Genomic DNA, 14,317 nt, shown 5'->3' with positions numbered 1-14,317 from the left:
CAGACACAATTATGGAGGGGAATTAACAGTCAACGTTTTGGGCCAAGACCCTTAATCAGGACTGGAAAGAAAGAGGGAAGAAACTGGAATAAGAAGGTGAAGGAAGGGGAGGAGTACAAGGCAGAAGGTGATAGGTGAGAGGGAAGGTGGATGTGTGGGAACGGGGGAATGAAGTAAAAGGCTAGGAGGTGATAGGTGGAAGGAGTAAAAACTGAAGAAGGAATCTGACAGGAGAAGATCGTGGACCGTGGGAGAAGGGGAAGGAGGATGGGCACCAGAGGGTGGTGATGGGCAGTGTTTCCAAGCTTTGCCTGCTCTTTATTGAATGTTCACAGTTCAAAGTAGTTTTTTTATCAGTTACACATTTATGTCGCCATATCCAACCCTGTGATTAGTTTTCTTGCGGGCATACACAGTAAATCCAGAAGACATAATAGAATCAGTGAAAGACTGCACCCAATAGGACAAATGTACAGAAGACAACAAACTGTGCAAATACAAAAAGAAAGAAAAAAAACAATAAATAAGTAATACATACTGAGAACGTGAGATGAAGAGTCATTGAAAGTGAGTTCATAGGTTGTGAGAACAGTTCAATGATGGGATGAGTGAAGTTGAGTGAAATTATCTCCTTAGGTTGAAGAGTGTGATAATTGAGGGGTAATAACTGATCCTGAACCTGGTGGTGTGGACCCTGAGGGTCCTGTATCTCCTTCCTGGTGGCAGCAGTGAGACTAGAGCATGACCTGGGTGGTGGGTGTCCCTGTGACGGATGCTGCTTTCCTGCGACAATGCTCCATGCGGATGTACTCAATGGCGAGGAAGGCTTTACCCCTGATGGACGGGCCATCTACTTTTTATAGCATTTCCATTCTGGGCATTGGTGTTTCCATACCCAGGCTGTGATGCAGCCAGTCAATGTACTCTCCACCACACATTTATAGAAGTCTGCCGGAGTTTTAGATGTTGTACCGATTCTTTGCAGACTCCTGAGGAAGCAGAGGCACTGATCTGCTTTCCTCATATCTGCACTTATATGCTGGGCCCAGGACAGGTCCTCCAAAATGATAACTTTGAGGAATTTAAAGTTGCTGACCCACTGCACTTTTGATCCGTGGATGAAGATGGTTCATAAACCTCCAGTTTCCTCCCTTCTGAAATAGATCATCAGCCCCTTGGTCCTTGCTGACATTGAGTGAGAGGTTGTTGGTGTGGCACTACTCAGCCAGATTTTCAATCTCCCTCCTGTATGCTGATTCGTCACCATCTGTGATTCGGCCAACGACGGTGATGTCATCAGCAAATCTGGATACGCATTCGAGCTGTGCTTAGCCACGCAGTCATAAGTGTAAAGCGAGTAGAATGGAGGACTAAGCACACGGCTTATATATCTTCACAGTCCGTATGTTCCAGGGTTGAGTGAGGAGCCAGTGAAATGGCATCTGCTGCTGACCTGTTGCTCCAGCAGGCAAAATGGAGCGGATCCAAGTTGCCTCTCAGGCTATGTTTCATCATCAACCTCTCAAAACACGGCGTCACGGTGAATGTAACTGCTACTGGACAATAGTCATTGAGACAGGTTACCACATTCTTCCTAGGCGCCGGTATGATTGAGTCCTGCTTGAAGCAGGTGGGTACTTCAGACTGCTGAAGCGAGAGGTTATAACTATTGGTAAACACCCCAGCCAGTTGACAGGTCTCTAGTGCTCGGCCAGGTACCCCACCTGGGCTCGGTGTTCTCTGTGGACTCACCCTCCTGAAGGGAGCTGTCATGTCGGCCTCAGAGACTGAAATCTCAGGGTTATTGGGGGCTGTGGGAGTTTGTAAAGGTTCCCCCATGTTTCGATGATCAAAGCCAGCGTAAAAGGCATGGAGCTCATCTGGAAGTGAAGCTTTGTTGTCACCTATGTCACTTGGTTTCACTTTATAGGAGGCAGTAGCATTCAAGCCCTGCCACAACCATGGAGCATCTTTCACTGATTCAAGTTTACTCTGGAATTGCCAATCACCTTTCCAGAGACCGTACCTGAAAGGTATCTTAGATCTTAAAGGTTGCCAGACCTGAATGCTGGCTTTTCTAGACGGTTCATCTAGGACTTCTAATTGCGGAACGATTTTGTGGGAACACTCATCTGTGACTGTTCTTTAAAAGTCTGTGACAATCGTGTTTTTTTTTAATTTACTAGTGCACAAGGAGAATAGCATGACCCCTGTCACCCACACAGTTCTGAAGTCGGAACAAAAAACTGCTATTTCATACAGAATTGGCTTATCAGTTATTGATATTGATCATTTGGTAAATGGTATTTATTTGAATTCCTACTTACAAGATTAATTGCCATTCACAATAGAGGTGTTAGAAATCAATTGAAACTTCAAGCTGACAACAGATGATATTTTGAGGTTAGTAAAGCAGTTATCCCTTAGTTTTTGGGGGTATTTAACACCTTTCCATTATTCCTATCTCATCTGTCTCTGGCACCCCTTCTGTGTAAAGGGATGTCATGTTTTAATAAGACTTTTCTAGAAAAGTCACCCTTCAGAGTCCTCATCTGGTTTGAGTACACACGGCTGCCTATCTCATTTGTAGTAGGCAGAGATGTCTCCAGCACTTTCGCTGCAAAGGTCTCAGTTGACCACAACTGCCCCGGGCTATCCTTTCCTGGACATTGTCTTTAACCCCTGCCTTACCGCATCTTCCACAGCTATATAAATAAATTTCTGTTCTTATCTCTGTTGGTCCACTGTGTCTTTTTCATCAAGAGTGAAAAATAAGTTATTCTAATTAGCAAGGTTATGACATTCAATTTCAGGTAGCTCCCTTAGAACAAGTTTAATGAGTTGACATTTTATTATCATGGAGCAGGGCCACAGTCAGAAACTCCTACCGTGTGGAATAAATGGAGTGCAACAAACCAATTGTTATCATAATAATTTATTATTATGGAGCAGGTTTTCACCCTGGGGTTCATGGACCCCTCAGCTGTGAACCCCTTTATAGAGGAAAACACACACTGCACATTTAGTGAAGTGCTTCCCTTTACATAAAAAACAAGAGCAACATTTTGTCCAACTTCACGGCATGGCTACTCTCAGTGCAGAGGAGAAACATCCTATAGTCTGTCTAGGTAGCCTCCAACCTGATGGCATGAACATCAATTTCTCCAGCTTCCGGTGATTTTTGTCCCTCCCCCTTTACCTTTTCTATTCCTCACTCTGGCCTCTTAACTCTTCATCTCACCTCCACCTGGTGTAAACCCTCCTTCCCTTTCTCCCATGGTTCACTCTCGTCTCTGATCAGATTCCTTCCTCTCTAGCCCTTTACTTTTCCCACCAACCTGGCTTCATCTATCACCTTCTAGCTTGTCCTCTTTCTCCTCCCCCCACTTTTTTACTCTGGCATCTTCCCCCTTCCTTTCAAGTCCTGAAGAAGGATCTTGACCCGAAACATTGACCGTTTATTCGTTTCCATAGATGCTGCCTGACCTGTGAATTCCTCCAGCATTTTGTGAGAGTTACTCTGTATTTACAACAAATTCAGAATCTCTTGTGTTTAGGACATTTTCTCTTCCGCCTTGGTGTTTTGTAGAAATGAATACTGTACTGATAGAGAAATGAATACAGCACTCTCTTCTCAGAGAGTAAAATGGAGTGCCACAGTGTGAAATCAGGCTCTTCAGCGACTGAGACCACAGCGATCATCAAATATCCCAGGGGGCACAGTAATGAGGTGTTAGCATACAGCCTTACAGCGCCAACCATGGCTCAATTCCTGCCACTGTCTGTATATGCTTTCCCTGTGATTGCTTTGGTTTCCTCCCACATTCAAAAGACGCATGTTGTGGGCGCGCTATGTTGGTGCTGGTAGCATGACGGCACTCGTGGGCTGCATTGGTCATCCATGCAAAGGATGCATTTCATTGTATGTTTCGGTGTACATGTGATAAATGAAGCTCATCGTTACCTTTATTCAGCACCATCTACAAAATGCACTGCAGTTAACCACGATTCCTCAACTGCATGTCCTGAAAGTGCAACCCACCGTACAGAAGGAGAAGAGTAGCTGATGCAGATGGAGAATGTGTCACCTTCTGAGATCTGTCTTCAAGATAATCACTGCCCTGATTTGTAAATATATCTGCAGTCCTTCTAGTCAGTGAGTCTAAACATTGGATCTCCCTACTCACCTGCACAGTGGATGTACCTTTAGACATTTTCTCAGTGGCTTTAGCAACCATTTCACTATCACCTTCTCCTGGAAAATTTCAGATGGAATTTAAATATTTCCCTGATAGAACGGCTTGCATTCCATATGGAATTTTATTTATTTGGAGATACAGTGCAGAACAGGCCTTTCAAACCCCACCACCTACACAACCCACCTATTTAAAATTAGCCTAATCACAGGACAATACAATGCCAATTGGCATACAGAGGAACCTCACGCTCTCACAGGAAGGACAGATAAATGGGGTGAATGGAAAAAGCAAATTGAATTTGGAATCAGAGTATTTTTCCCCCAAGACTTTGGAGTTCATTAGCCTCATTAAAATAAGTTAAAAATACAATTCGAAAGCTTTAAAATGTATGCAATGTTTGGATGTTTGTCTTTTTTTATTGTTCAAGTTCAGTTTATTGTCCTTCAACTGTACACATGTATACCACCAAACAAAACATTTCATTTTCATTTTTAAATCTTTTTATTAATTATTATTGAAAATCAACAATAAAGAAAAATACATCAAGATAATCAAGACAACATATCCATATGTAGAATAAGAGTTAAACTATTAACCAAACTAAACAGTATATCAATAATAATAAAAAAAAACAAAATGTTAACAAACAAAACAATGTTCCTCTGGACCAAGACAGTAACTAAAATCCACACACAAACACATAAAGTAAATTACCTTTATGTAAATTAATGTACTTAATAATAATTAACTTCATATAAATAGTAGATTAAATCACTTTCAAGGAATCTCCATCTAACATTCTTGATATTTATAGTATATTTATTTAAATTATTTCTCTTTTTTTTGTATTTGCACAGTTTGTTGTGTTCTTTCTCATTAGTTGTTTGTCTGTCCTGTTGGGCATGGGCTTTCATTGATTCTATTGCGTTTCTTGTATTTATTGTCAATGCTTGCAAGAAAATAAATCTAAAGGTTGAATATGGTGAATTGTATGTACTTTGATAATAAATTTTACTTTCAACTTTGAAATAATAATGTATATATAAGATACACATTAAAAGTAAGCAGAATAACACTATGTGATGAGACCTGGGTGGTGAGTAAAATAATGTCAGGGAAATACCACAGTTCTTTTTACAGAAACTGTCTTTTATATTCTCTTTCTTATAATGTGTTCTTCAAAATCCACAAACACTATTATGTGTTCAAGGCTTGTAGAACAATACTGTTGATGGAAAAGTGAGGGATGAAACGGTGGGTACAGTGTACATGATGCCTAAACTGTTCCTAATTTGCTTGATATCGGAAATAATCCTAAAATTATCTAAGACCATGCAAAAGGCTTTGTGGGGTTTCAGCAGGACCAATTATCTCTTCAGCTCCAAAGCTGATTCTTTATAGCCTGAGAAAAAAAGAAAACAGACATACAGTGCTAGAAAATAAATTTGAAAATCACCCTTAAGCAATATGAGTGAAGCAGTTGATTACCGGAAAACATGAACATGCATTTTCTTGCAGTTAGATATTCAGGTTTTACTATTCAAATTTCTGAATGGACAATGAACTCATGAACCTCATTAATTTTCCCCCTATTTTTGCACTACTTACTTAATTTTTTAAAAATATATACTTTTTGCAATTTACAGTTTTTATTGTTACATATTGCAATGTACTGCTGCCACAAAACAACAATTTTCACAACATATGCCTGTGATATTAAACTTGATTCTGATTCATTAGAGTTTGGAATTAAATGTCAGACATAAGATGGTACTTTATGTTTTAATGTGATTAACAGGAGAGAGAAAATGGCTTCTACCTACAAAATAAAGAATATTACTGAACAAAAATTGATTTCAGCAGACAGGTTAGTTGCCTTGATGGTTGAATGCAGAGACTGACAGAAGGTGGGGTTGTTACAATTTAAACAGTCAGTTAAGGATGATACGTTGAATACTGTCAGCTTAATGGCAGCCTTTTTTAACATCCATGGATTGACAGGGATAATTCTGTACATTATTACATATGACAAGGTTATTGTCTTATAGTCATGCCCTGGTACACTGATTCAGTTTTATTCTTTTTAAACAATATGTTAATTTTGTAAGAGAATTATTCAGATTGACTTAAGTCATAAAGCAAAATTAATACATGCTTAATTTTGAGCAATACATGTTCCTCACAGTGTGGCTAATTTTATTTTCATTTAAAGATTTAAAGATTGGCTTTAGTTGTCACATGTACATTGGAACATTCAGTGTAGTGTGTTCTTTGCGTCAAGTCAGATCAGTAAGGATTGTGCTGGGAAGTCTGCAAGCGTCGCCAAGCTTCCAGCACGAACACAGCATGCCCACAACTCACTGACCCTTACCCGTACATCTCTGAAATGTGGAAGGAAATTGGAGCACCCCGAGAAAACGCACATGGTTACTGGTAGAACATACAAACTCCGTACAGCCTTTAGCTGGAATCGAAACCTGATCTTACTGTTGCAAAATGTTATGCTAGCCGCTACACTCCTTTGCTGCCCCACAGTAGTTCAATGGCTACTACAGCTTTTAGTTTACAATTTCTAAGTAAAAGTTCAATTCTTTCATAATGTTGATTTACCAACTGCAGCAGTCTTGAAGTTGAAAAATGTGATAATAAGGCAGGAAGCAACTCTATTAGTGGACACTAGGTGGCAGCCTAGGATTTAAAATGAGGGGAAATTCTGCACTGGCTTGAATGGCCATTGGCGTTCGCTGCTGATACTTTTGAATAAGAGTGAAACAAATTGACACAACAACCAGGATTTTTTTCAATGTAATGTCTAATTTTATATTTGTGACATTTCAAAACCATACAAATTAAATTTGCACATCATCTTGTAAAACAAATGTTCTCATGTGTCCTGCTGGTAATTTTTTCCCCTTTCCCTTCCTTCTTAATTTCCCCACTCTGGCCTCTGTCCTCTTCTCCTCACCTGCCCATCACCTCCCCTTGGGTCCCCCCATCCTTCCCTTTCTCCCATGGTCTACCCTCCTCTCCCATCAGATTCCTTCTTCTCCAGCCCTTTGCTTTTTCCATAAAGCATCGATCGTGTGGATAGTCAGAGGCTTCTTCCCAGGGCTGAAATAGCTAACACGAGAGGGCACAGTTTTAAGGTGCTTGGAAGTAGGTACAGAGGAGATGTCAGGGGTAAGTTTGTTTGTTTGTTCTACGCAAAGAGTGGTGAGTGCGTGGAATAGGCTGCCGGCAATGGTGGTAGAGGTGGAGGTGGATACAATAGGATCTTTTAAGAGACTCCTGGACAGGTACATGGAGCTTAGGAAAATAGAGGGCTATGGATAACCCTAGGTAATTTCTAAGGTAAGTACATGTTCAGCACAGCTTTGTGGGCCAAAGGGCCTGTATTGTGCTGTAGGTTTTCTATGTTCCTATGTATTTAAGACCGTAAGATATAGGAGCAGAATTAAGCCCACAGAATCCACTCTGCCTTTTAATCATCGCTAATCCATTTCTCCCTCAGCCTCAATTTCCTGCCTTCTCCCCATATCTCTTAATGCTCTGACGAATCAGAAATCTATCACCCTCAGCCCTTTAAAGCAGAGATGAGGAGAAATTACATTTTCCAGAGAATGGTGATTCTGTGGATTCATTGCCACAGACAGCTGCGGAGGCCAAATCAATCCTTATCTTTAAAGTGGAGATTGACAGGTTTCTGGGTAGTCAGGGTGTTAAAAGTTACAGAGAATAGGCAGGAGAATGGAGGTGAAAGGGATAATGATGGAATGGCAGAGCAGACTTGTTAGGCAGAATGGTTCAATTCTGCACTGATGTCTTATAGTCTTTTTTCATTCCCTGTCTCTTGGCTTTCCTCTCACCCCTTCTCTTCTCACCCCCCATTACCTCCCTCTGCTGCCCCTCCTTCCTTTTCTCCAATCATCCATTCTTTTGTCCTATCAGATTCCTTCTCCTTCAGCCCTTTACTGCTTTCAGCAATCCTCTTCCAGCTAGCTTGTATTTCTTCCCCTCCCCTCACCTTCTTATTCTGACTTCTGACCTCCGTCCTTTCCAGGTTTATAAAGGTCACAGCCCCAAAAATTCATCTGTTTATTCCCCTCTATAGATGCTGCTTGACCTGCTGAGTTCCTCTAGCATTTTGTGTGTGTTGCTCTGGATTATCAGCATCTGCAGAATCTCTTGTGTGTAAGAGAAGCAAATGAAAATGATGAAAAGTACAAAGTCAAAAGCAGGGAGAGTGATAGAAGCAAGGGAAATGAAGCCTATACAGCAGGGCCTCACTGAGGCCTGACACCGGCCGAATGTACTGATTATATTATTGTGGGCTAAAAAGTTAATATCAAGTTCAAGTTCAATTTATAGTTATTCAATCATATACATGTATACCACCAAATGAAACAATGTTCCTCTGGAGCAAGATGCACTGCACAGTACAGATACCTCACACATATCACATACCACAAATAACTTAACATTGCAGTTTTGGTCACCTACCTACAGGAAAGATGTGAATAATGTTGAAAGAGTGCAGAGAAAATTTACAAGGATGTTGCTGGATCTGGAGGACCTGAGTTGTAAGGAAAGATTGAATAGGTTAGGACTTTATTCCATGCAACGTAGAAGGTTGAAAGGAAATTTGAAAGAGGTACACAAAATTATGAAGGGTATAGATAGGAGAAGTGCAAGCTGGTTGCTGGGACTACAAATAGAGGTCATGGGTTAAGGATGAAAGGTGAAACATTTAAGGAGAAGTTTGGGAAACTTCTTCACTCAGAGGGTTGCGAGAGTCTGGAATAAGCTGCCAGCGTAAATAGTGCATGTGAACTCGATCTCAAAACATTTAAAAGAAGTTTGGATAGGTACATAGATAGTACATATCGGTACCAACGAAATAGGTAGGAAAAGGGAGGAGGTCCTGAAAACAGACTACAGGGAGTTAGGAAAGAAGCTGAGAAGCAGGACCACAAGGGCAGTAATCTCAGGATTATTGTTTGTTCCATGTGACAGTGAGTATAGGAATAGAGTGAGGTGGAGGATAACGTGTGGCTGAGAGATTGGAGCAGGGGTCAGGGATTCAGATTTCTGGATCATTGGGACCTCTTTTGGAGCAGGTGTGACCTGTACAAAAAGGACAGGTTGCACTTGAATCCGAAGGGGAACAATATCCTGGCAGGGAGGTTTGCTAAGGCTATTGGGGAGAATTTAAACTAGAATTACTGGGGGGTGGGAACCGAACTGAAGAGACAGAGGAAGGGGCAGTTGGCTCACAAATAGAGAAAGCTTGTAGACAGTGTGAGAGGGAGGATAGGCAGGTGATAGAGAAGGGATGCGCTGAGACTGATGGTTTGAGATATGTCTATTTAAATGCAAGGAGTATCATGAACAAAGCGGATGAGCTTAGACTGTGGATCAGTACTTGGAGCTATGGTGTTGTGGCCATTACAGAGACTCGGATGGCTCAGGGGCAGGAATGGTTACTTAGAATGCCAGGCTTTAGATGTTTCAGAAAGGACAGGGAGGGAGGCAAAAGAGGTGGGGGTGTGGCACTGTTGATCAGAGATAGTGTCACGGCTGCAGAAAAGGAGGAAGTCATGGAGGGATCGTCTACTGAGTCTCTGTGGATGAAAGTCAGAAACAGGAAGGGGTCAATAATTCTACTGGGTGTTTTTTTTATAGACCACCCAATAGTAATAGGGCCATTGAGGAGCAGATAGGGAGACGGATTCTGGAAAGGTGCAACAATAACAGGGTTGTCGTGATGGGAGATTTTAATTTCCCCAATATTGATTGCCATCTCCCTAGAACAAGGGGTGTAGATCAGGTGGAGTTTGTTAGGTGTGTTCAGGAAGATTTTCTGACACAATATGTGGATAAGTCTACAAGAGGAGAGGCTGTACTTGATCTGGTATTAAGAAATGAACCTGGTCAGGTGTCAGGTCTCTCAGTGGGAGAGCATTTTGGAGATAGTGATCACAATTCTATTTCCTTTACCATAGCATTGGAGAGAGAGAGGAACAGACAAGTTAGGAAAGTGTTTAATTGGAGTAAGGGGAAATAGGAAGCTATCAGGCAGGAACTTGGAAGCATAAATTGGGAACAGATGTTCTCAGGAAAATATATGGCAGAAATGTGGCAAATGTTCCCGGGATATTTCTGTGGCATTCTGCATAGGGACATTCCAATGAGACAGGGAAAGGAACCATGGTGCTGAAAATCTAGTCAAGAAAAAAAAAACTTACGAAAAAAAAACTTACGAAAGGTTCAAAAAAGGTCTTGGCAGACAGGATTGCGGAAAAGCCCCGAGGCATTCTACAGGTATGTGAAGAGCAAGAGGATGAGATGTGAGAGAATAGCACCAATCAAGTGTGACAATGGAAAAGTATTAATGGTAAGACTCTTCGTAGTGTGGAGGATCAGAGGGATCTTGGGGTCCGAGTCCGTAGGACACTCAAAGCTGCTGCACAGGTTGATTCTCAGGTTAAGAAGGCATATGATGTATTGGCCTTCATCAACCGTGGGATTGAGTTAGATAGATAGATAGATATACTTTATTGATCCCAAGGGAAATTGGTTTTCGTTACAGCTGCACCAACCAAGAATAGAGCATAAATATAGCAATACAAAAACCACAAACAATCAAACAACAAAATGCAAACTATGCTAGATGGAAAATAAGTCCAGGACCAGTCTATAGGCTCAGGGTGTCTGACCCTCCGTGGGAGGAGCTGCAAGTTCGATGGCCACAGGCAGGAACGACCTCCCATGCCACCCAGTGTTGTATCTTGGTGGAATATGGCCGAAGTCCAACAGTAAAAAGTTCAATATCCGTTCAAGAGCCGAGAGGTAATGTTGCAGCTATACAGGACACTGGTCAGACCCCACTTGGAGTACTGTGCTCAGTTCTAGTCACCTCACTACAGAAAGTATGTGGAAACTATAGAAAGGGTGTAGAGGAGATTTACAAGGATATTGCCTGGATTGGGGAGCATGCCTTATGAGAATAGGTTGAGTGAATTTGGCCTTTTCTCCTTGGAATGACGGAGGATGAGAGGTGACCTGATAGAGGTGCATAAGATGATGAGAGGCATTGACCGTGTGGATAGTCAGAGGCTTTTTCCCAGGGCTGAAATGGCTAGCACAAGAGGGCACAGTTTTAAGGTGCTTGCAAGTAGGTACAGAGGAGATGTCAGGGGTAAGTTTTCTTATGCAGAGGGTGGTGAGTGTGTGGAATGGGCTGCTGGGGATGGTGGTGGTGGCAGATACGATAGGGTCTTTTAAGAGACTCCTGGATAGGCACATGGAGCTTATAGAAATAGAGGGCTATGGGTAACCCTAGGTAATTTCTATAGTAAGTACATGTTTGGCACAGCATTGTGGGCCGAAGGGCCTGTGTTGTGCTGTAGGTTTTCTATGTTTCTATGTAGGGATATGGAGGGCTATGGACCCGGTGCAGGTCGATGGGACTAGGCAGCTTAAATGGTTTGGCATGGACTAAATGGACTGAAGAGCCTACTCCTCTGCTGTAAGTTTCTATGACTCTAAAGAATAAGGTGAATATATGACAGAAGTTAAAAAGTAAACAGTATAACGCTACTGGCACTTCATACGTGATGAGACCTGGGTGGCGGCAGGGAGTTCAGTATTCTCACTGCCCGAGGGAAGAAGCTGTTTCCCATCCTAACAGTTCTTGTCCTAATGCTACAGTACCTCCTGCCTGATGGTAGGACACTGCCTGCATTAAAAATACTTCTGAAATAAACAAAGATTAGACTCTGAAGAATATTTTTCAAGTGTATGAAATATCACATCTGTTACCTATGAAACGGCAAGAGAAACAAAGCAATCTATATAAAAGCAATAATAGCATTTCAGAACAACTCATTTTATGTGAAACATCTTGAGATGGTTTTGAGAGTCTTGATAAAGGACTGTTTAAATGACAATTTTTTTCTCCTATGTTTAATGGATGAAATTCTGGATGTTGAGATACTGAAAATCTCCCTACATACAAAGCCCTATACACCTGCTTGTCAGTGCAAGTATCCAATCAGCTAATCATGTGGCAGTAACTCAATGCATAAACTTTGAGATGCCTCAGTAGTGGCATGACGCTATTACAGCTCGGGGCGTACCAGGGTCCAGAGTTCAATTCCGCTGATGTTTTGTAAGGAGTCTTTGTTTGTCCTCCCCGGGGAATGCGTGGGTTTCCCCCGGGTGCTCTGGTTTCCTCCCATGGTCCAAAGATGTACCAGGTAGGTTAATTGATCATTTGTAAATTGTCCTGTGATTAGATCAGGGGTTGCTGGGGCAATGTAGCTCAAAGGGCCAGAAGGGCCTTTTCCATGCTGTATCTATAAATAACTCAATCAATCCTGACTTGTAAAGCTCTTCAGGAACACACACACAATGCTGGAGGAATCAGCGTGTCAGGCAGCATCTACGGAGGGGAATAAACAGTCGATGTTTTGGGCTGAGACACTTCATTAAGACTAGAAAGGAAGGAGGAAGGTGCCAGAATGAAAAGGTGGGGGAAGGGAAGGAGGACAAGCCGGAAAACGATAGGTGAAACCTGATGGGTGGGGAGGGGAGATAAGGTGTGAATCTGGTCAGTGATCGGTGGAAAAGGCAAAGGGCTGGAGCAGGAGGAATCTGTTAGGAGAGGGGCCGAATGGACTCTGGGAGACAGGGAAGGAGGAGGGCCACCAGGGGAAGATTATAGGCAGGTGAAGAAAAGTGGCAAAAGGCTAAGTGGGGAAATGAAGAAGAGGGAAAAAGTTGGAAGGAGAAATCAAAACCTTTCCAGCATTTTGTGGGTTTTGAAAAGCTCTTTTTTCAGATCTTTTGCCATCTTCTTCTGCTGGTGATGGTTCATCATTTGTGGTGTTGAAGTAATTTCAGTGGTTGAGCCTCTGCAAGGTCAGAGCCAGATTTATTTCACTCCAGTCCTTGACGTGCACGGTAAAGGTAGAAAGTGGAATTTCTACATTTCCACTATGGCGATGCTCATGTCTTTTCCCTCCTGTAATGCCGTGTCAACATGAGAAATATCTTTCTCACTCAGCATAATAACGGAGAGGAGCATGGCATGGAAAATTAGCCTGCTCCTGAATGTACTTTCAATTCAGCACAGTCTTTAGAATTATACATATCCTATAAATACGATGTAACGACGCTAAAATTATAAATGTTCAGTTGCTCAGCCACAAGAAAATTCAGTGATCAAAAGATTAATTATAATGCTAGAGGGATTTTATGCATATTTTTAACTATTTTTAATCAGTGGACGGGATTATGCTTATATTTGGCCAGCATTTCATAACAGAAACAACAATGTTTATTTAGAGATACAGTGTAGAAAGGGCCTTTCTGGCCCTTCGATCCGCAACGCCTAAGAACTCCTGGTTTAACCCTAGTTTAATCACAGGACAATTTACAATGGCCAATTAACCTTCTAACCAGTATGTTTTGAATTGTGGGAGGAAACCAGAGCACCCAGAGGAAACCCACACGTCCCACAGGGAGGACATACAGACTCCTTACAGATGACGTTGGAATTGAACTTTGAACTCCAAAGTCTGAGGTGTATTTGCATTGTGCTAACTGCTGAGTTACTGCGACCCCAAAAAATTCTCTTGTATTTCCAATTAGCTTTTGGAGGCAGGAATTCTGTCACCCCTTCGGGAAATTGAACCCCAGTCTCCAGCATGACGGGTGGGGATACCAAACACTGTACTAATGAGGAATAATTTCTTGAGCTTCCCGTAGGCTAAGGAGCACATAACATCAATGTAATGCACTGCAAAAAAACAGAATATACCAGAGGGCAGTTGTCAATGCTAACAACCTTTAGTTATAGAGTCATACAGTCATAGGACACCACAGCACAGAAACAGGCCATTTGGCCCATCTAGTCCATGCCAAATTATTATTCTGCCTAATCCCTTCTACCAGCACCCGGATCATAGCCCTCCCAACCATATAACTATCCAAATTTCTCATAAATGTTGAAATTAAACCCGTATTCTCATTGCACGGCAGCCCATTTCATACTCCCACCACCCTCCGAGTGAAGATCCCCCTCATGTTCCCCTTTAACATTTCAGAATCAGAAT

The sequence above is a fragment of the Mobula hypostoma genome, chromosome 16, assembly GCF_963921235.1.
Source record: "Mobula hypostoma chromosome 16, sMobHyp1.1, whole genome shotgun sequence".
NCBI classification, from domain to species: domain Eukaryota; kingdom Metazoa; phylum Chordata; class Chondrichthyes; order Myliobatiformes; family Myliobatidae; genus Mobula; species Mobula hypostoma.
The sequence above is the reverse complement of the archived record's forward strand: the minus strand, read 5'-3'. Positions refer to the sequence as shown.